Source organism: Sabethes cyaneus, chromosome 2 (assembly GCF_943734655.1).
Source record: "Sabethes cyaneus chromosome 2, idSabCyanKW18_F2, whole genome shotgun sequence".
NCBI lineage: Eukaryota > Metazoa > Arthropoda > Insecta > Diptera > Culicidae > Sabethes > Sabethes cyaneus.
This window is the reverse complement of record NC_071354.1, coordinates 55,168,656-55,175,508: the sequence shown is the minus strand read 5'-3', so window position 1 is coordinate 55,175,508 and position 6,853 is coordinate 55,168,656.

The window sequence follows — 6,853 nt, the reverse complement described above, 5'->3', positions numbered from 1 at the left end:
CCCCTTAAGATTGCTCTCTTACCCCATCCATAAAATTGCTGGTAATTTTATCTATCCAACGACATATAAATTGTTCAGTTTCGTTCAGTTCAGTAGTTATTAGCATTTGAAATCTTTCATTCAAACGTTACACTTCTATTTTCGTTTTCACAAAGTGCTACCCAGTCCCAGTATAGTAAACAAAGACGTAGTCCTACGTCAAAAAATAGCGCAGAACCGACTCACTACGTGGCGCTAGTGTATACGTGATTTGTTTATACAGGCTGTATCTTGCGCCGCTGACTATCTAGAAGGTTGCGGTCTTCGGGAAGGTTACTCAAATGACTATCACCTTTAAGGTGGTGTGGAAAATAGCGCAGAACTCATTCGCGGCGCGTATTTGTAGTATTCACGTTAACACATTTCCAGCTACTTTCTAAACATTCTGAATGATTTATGAACCATTATATTTTCATTTTTATCACCATTTTTTTTATTGAAACTTGCAACAACTTATTAGGCATTTATACCACACAGCATTAATAATGTGAAGTCAACGGCATACGTAATGTCACTTTTAGTAATTCAGCTTTCTCGTGTTGCAGTATATTCTTCATGTCCGTTGCAAGTTAAATACGAGCAGTGAAAAAATCTGAGGAACTTCATCGAATGCCAACGTTGCATTTTGCAGAGAATTTTTGTTAGCTACCAGCATTGTGCTAAATAACGAGCACAAAATTTTCCAACTAGTTAAATAACCACTGTCACTTAAACAACCTTTCCGAAGAAAGCAACCTATTGTACATTACCAAAATCATGAGTTATGGCAAACACAAAAAAATCACAAATACACTAGCGCCGTCCGTTGAGTCAAGTTTGCGCTATTTTCTACACCATATTGAAGGTGATAGTCATTTGAGCAAACTTCCCGAAGACCACAACTTTCGAGGTAGTCAGCAGCACAAGATACAGCCTGTCTAAACAAATCACATATACACTAGCGCCACGTGGTGAGTCAATTCTGCGCCATTTCCCATGCAAACTTGAAGGTGGTAGTCATTTGAGCAACCTTCCAGAAGACCGCAACTTTCTAAATAGTCAGCAGCGCAAGATACAGCCCTCGAAAAGCCCTCGATCTGTTGAACAACTTTGTCGAAGACACCGACATTCTATACCGTCAAGATCATGAGTTATTCCATGTTAAGTCAATTCCCATATGCTACGTAGACCCCATTAACACGGTTTCCATTAACGGGGTCCCTATTAGCGTCCTTATTGGGGGGATTACTGTATGTATGTATGTATGTATGTATGTATGTATGTATGTATGTATGTATGTATGTATGTATGTATGTATGTATGTATGTATGTATGTATGTATGTATGTATGTATGTATGTATGTATGTATGTATGTATGTATGTATGTATGTATGTATGTATGTATGTATGTATGTATGTATGTATGTATGTATGTATGTATGTATGTATGTATGTATGTATGTATGTATGTATGTATGTATGTATGTATGTATGTATGTATGTATGTATGTATGTATGTATGTATGTATGTATGTATGTATGTATGTATGTATGTATGTATGTATGTATGTATGTATGTATGTATGTATGTATGTATGTATGTATGTATGTATGTATGTATGTATGTATGTATGTGTATATGTTTCCATGTATGTGTATATGTATTTATATGTATGTGTGTATGTATGACGTATGTATGACCGCTTGACGAAAAAAATTAAGTTTCATAGAAAATGAATCCTTACGTGGTATTCAACATATCAGCAAAATTTCATTTCAATTAAAAATAGTCGAAACAAAAATAGGTCTTTTTACAGCGTTTTAACGACAAGGTCGTCACAGTCCATTTATGGCAGTCAGTATGGCACCGAATATCACCCTTCCCTTCTTCAGTGTACCAACCCATAGACTCAGGAAACCATCACAAAAACATAAATTTAGTTCAACTAACCTGCTAGCCGTAACAAGATCTCGCAACTCGAAGTACTAAACATTGCATTCTATAGGTTCTATTACTTTTTGGGTCATAAATTACACTAAATACTGAGATTTCTGCCCAATTAAAATTCATCACTACATTTTCACTTTTTCGCCGTCGATTTTTCAGTAATTTTTTTCGGTCGTTCCAGTCGTCGCATCACTCGCGAAACTTAACTTGAGACACAGAAAGCTTTAATTTACCACCCGAACAGTTATTTGGTAAGATATTATAATGATTTTACCCAAACTGTTCACTTGACTTGATATGAAAAACTTTACTTCGTTTCGATTGCAATTTCGAATCCGCGACCATCGTTGTTGTACGTTACCAAGGAAACGGGTGTATATGTGGAGTGATGACATATTTACGTTGAGCATGAAATAGACCAATAATTTTCGCTACTAAATTAACGGTCGTAGAGTGTCGAAAATATATTAAGTGATAATAAAATTCACCGTAAATAGCATTTTATGTGATAGGACTACTGTCGAATCTCGTTCAACAGCAAAAATAGATACGCGATTCTACGATTCATAATTGTTCACAACAGATTATTACCTACTACTAGCAACTCTGTTCTCGTCGTGAACGTATTAAAATCACTAACAAATGTGAAAATTAAGTGTATTTTCATTAAAAAATTACACTGAAAGAAAAACCTTCAAAATTTCATGAAAAACAATGATAAAAATCATAAAATGAGAATTATCTCAAAACATGTTCACATGTTCATTTGTCTCATATTTTTTTAAAGATAGCCTAAATTATACTCTAAAATCTGGTGAAGAGCTATCGAAAAGAAATTTTGTTTTCAAATCGAATTAAAAAGTATTCGGTAGCACTAAAATAAAAAATAGTATTTTTAAGGATTTCTTGGTATATTTTCTTTGGAAATGTGGAGATGATTTTTTCTTATACCAAATATTTCCGGAGATATAAGCAAAAGAAAATAAGAGGGATTAACAAAAATCTTTTTTTCTGTGAAAAGGAGGTGCTCCCATTAACCGCGAAGAGGACTAACCGGTGCCAATTTTGATGATGATGATGGTTTTATTAAGGACCTTTTAAATTAAAGTCATTCGGGTCCGTAAATGTAAAGTAATACATTGTATATTTACATGTCATTGTTTCCTCCTACACGTGCTCTTTAAATTTTTTCAATTAAGGAAATATTTTTAAGAAAGATCAAAACTTGTGTGGCCCTACATTCATCGTCAGCTAAGGCTTCTCTGATGTTGGCTGGTACGCCGGCTGCTTCTCTCGCATCATCGAGATAGGGGCAAAACTGTATGATGTGCTTCACTGTTAGTCTGGAGTTAGACCACTGACAGGTTGGTGGGTCTTCTTTCTCTAGTAGGTATCCGTGTGTTAACTTAGTGTGTCCTATTCGCAGTCTGGTTAGAATGACTGCTTCTTTTCTGCAACTTCCAAAGGTGCCAATTTTGGGTTTTTTGCTTTTGAACCAAAAACGAAGAGTCTGGCAAAATTCGCTTTAAATCCGTAAAGGTCGATTACATGGATCTCGGATACCTCGTAGAATTACTCTAGGACATATTTTTTACATATTAACATACATACAACATAACATACAACTTGAATTAACAATAACTTGAGAATGGCTGGGCCTAACAAAAAAGTTTATATGACATATTTTGTTCTAAATTATACGTAGAATTTGATTTTGTTTGAGTTTAATTAAAATAAATTAAAATTTGGGTATCTTAAAAAAATATGAGGAAAATCTGAGGGGGCATGTTTTGAAATAATTCACATTTTATGATCTTTATCATGATTTTTCATGAAATCTTGAAGTTTTTCCTGTCAGTATAATTTTTTATTGAACACTAGCTGACCCGACAAACTTCGTATTGCCACAAATTAACCTGTGTTGTACATAAGTCATGAATCTGGGATGATCTTTGTCACAATCTCGAGTTTTGCAAGTTTATGAGGAGTTCAACCTTAGATGATTCATTTTGGCAGTTACGTAACTATGAAAGCATCCCAGGTAACCAATAAGCATCACCAATGCTATTCAAATGTAGGTCAATAAGCATTTAAGTCGCCTTAAATGCTATTTTGGCAAAATATACAGCTACTTTACTGATAACCTTCTTATAGTGCTGACAATGCTAATTCACAGCTAATTACCGACACGAAGAATTTGAATACAATTTTGGATGCCAATTTACTAGACCGATGCAGTCAAAAAGCTAATATACAACAACGTACAGTATAAAATGTCAGATACGCTGATTTGCTGCTTATGTTAATGCTTATTAATTACCAGGAATGGGTAGTTTAATATACAAATTTGCAATTTTTCCTCACAGTAAAGTAGAAAACAACTCCCCTGTCCCCTCATTGCATAGCCAGAAAGCGGATAGTAATATTCACCATGATTGTACAACATTGTGCCGAATATCATTTTGCGAAAAACCTTAAGCGGAATGTACCATCTCACGGAAAACTTTTTCGTGGAAAGTACCATATCGCGATCCTCTCCTTACTCGCTGTCGCTCGTTCCAGCAAACCCAGGTAGGCCTAGTAAAATAAATAAACCTAGACAGTAGTGATTTCTGTGATGAGTTGCCTCCCCCAGTGGGTGGCGCTTCCGACGGTGGGTCGCCGGCAACACTCGCAGCCGTCTCGTGCTGAATGATCTAGCGTTACTAAAGATAGTTTTTGTGGTCTTGTTATTGACTAATGTTTTATGGAAGAGTCTCAAATTTCTCGAGTTCGATTAGTTTTTGAGTTTCGTAAAAATTTCCGTTTTATTTGTATGATAGTCCTTATCCCCCTATCACAGGAGTGAGGAGTCTCAAACCATCATTAAAAAAATCCTGCCTCCAAAACCCCCCACATGCCAAATATGGTTCCATTTGATTAATCAATTCTCGAGTTATGAGGAAATTTGTATTTCATTTGTATGGGAGCCCCCCCTCCTAAAAAGGTAAGGGGTCTTAACTCATCAAAGAAAAAATTCATGCCTCCAAAAACACCCACATGTAAAATTTTGTTCCATTTGATTGATTAATTCTCGAGTTATGCAGAAATTTGTGTTTCATTTGTATGGGAGCCCCCCCTCTTAGTGGGAGGAGGGGTCTCTAACCATCATAAGAACCTTTCCTGGCCCCAAAAACCCCTATATGCAAATTTTCACTTCGATCGGTAGTTTTCGATTCTATAAGGAACATAGGGACAGACAGACAGACAGACAGAAATCCTTTTTTATAGGTATAGATAAGGATTTTGAGCAATAAGGATCGGATAATATACTCAAGTTCGTTATAAATGTTCCTGAGAAATTGAAAAATAATTATTGTGGCAGTAGAAAGGCTAGGTCATCCGTTAGGTGGATTAATTCGGGTTTTTCTATTATCTAAGGCTTTGTTACAAGCCGAAAATTTTATTATTTTATAACAAAACTGAAAATAAATGCTGAATTGACGGAACCTGTTCCGCCGTAGCAGCAGCTGCAGCGCAGCCCATGAACTGTGCCGTGGTGTCAAGACACTGCTTCGTTTCTGGAAATAAGAATTATAGGTTTGAAATTAACTGAAACCTCCAATGCTGAAAACGAGGTTCAATAGTTTCTAGAGAACTGTATGTTCATAATTAGTTTTTCTTTATTAAAAACGACAGAAAAGACAGCTTTTTCAATAATTTTCGAAGATTTTCTCAGTGATTTAATGACGCAACGATGTGTTTCAATGTTATTTGCTTTGACAACACTGTTCTCTAGTTGGACCGTGTGCACTGCTATGTTTGCCTCTTTTGTTCTCCCACCATCCTTATGAACAGCGAGTGAGACGTAAAACTCGCAGTTTCCCATAAGAACAGGAGAGAATAAAAGAGACGACGAATACCGTTTGTCGAACGGTGCGGTGAGTGTATGCCCCGATAAACCAAAAATATCAAATCTATTAATGCAGATGCCAATTAGTAGGTCGCGGATAGGAACGCAAACTTACTGAATAGGGAAAAAAGTTCGAAGGATTTTTTATGGGGGCCAGCTTTCAGGACTGCTCAAAAAGCACCTTGAGGGTGAAAATATGTTTGGTCTGATCAAAATTAGTTCCATTGCTCCAACTTCAAAAGTTCAAAATCAAAAGTTTAGCTCAACAATAGTGTCTTCCAATGGTAACAGCTTGAAGAAGATTGGTATGCTGATATCCCCCACTCAGTCAACCCATCGCTTGCAATAAGGTAAAACAATCAGTGACAGTGACCCGCTTAGACTGCTTAAAACCGGTTTTTTACCCTATATTCACACACCCTGAAAAACAATAGCAATTGCACACAGTACGTTCTTGTGTTTTTTCTGTTAAAAAGCAGGAATTTGAGAAATGAGAAACGGATATTTTAAAATATAGTCAACTTTATTTTAGATGTTCTTAAGCTGCAGTAGAAAGGGCCAGGTCATATCGCTAGGTGGATTAATTCGAGTTTTTGTTATTGCATGTAACTTGTAAAAATTGCAAAAATGACTAGGTATTCAGTTTTAAAACAAAATCATTGCGTACGTTATTTCTAGTGATCAAAATTAACGAGTTTTTCGATACAAGGGTGATATTTTTCGAAACCATTCGAACCAACACGATCCCGCGAAGACAACGTATATTCGCAGTGAGTCAGGTAAAACTGTAGTTGTTACAGAAATTAAAAATAAACGAAAATTCAAATGTTTTTCATTTTTATTCAAATATTTTTTAGTGTGTCAGAAATAAAGCTCCTGAAGAACTTGCTTACGAGCCATGAAGCCCCGAAAAGCATTGCATGCAAGCTTCTCGGATGCTTTTGGTGGTGTATTTTATGCAACGTTTGAGTTCTAGTTACAAGTTGTAGGGTGG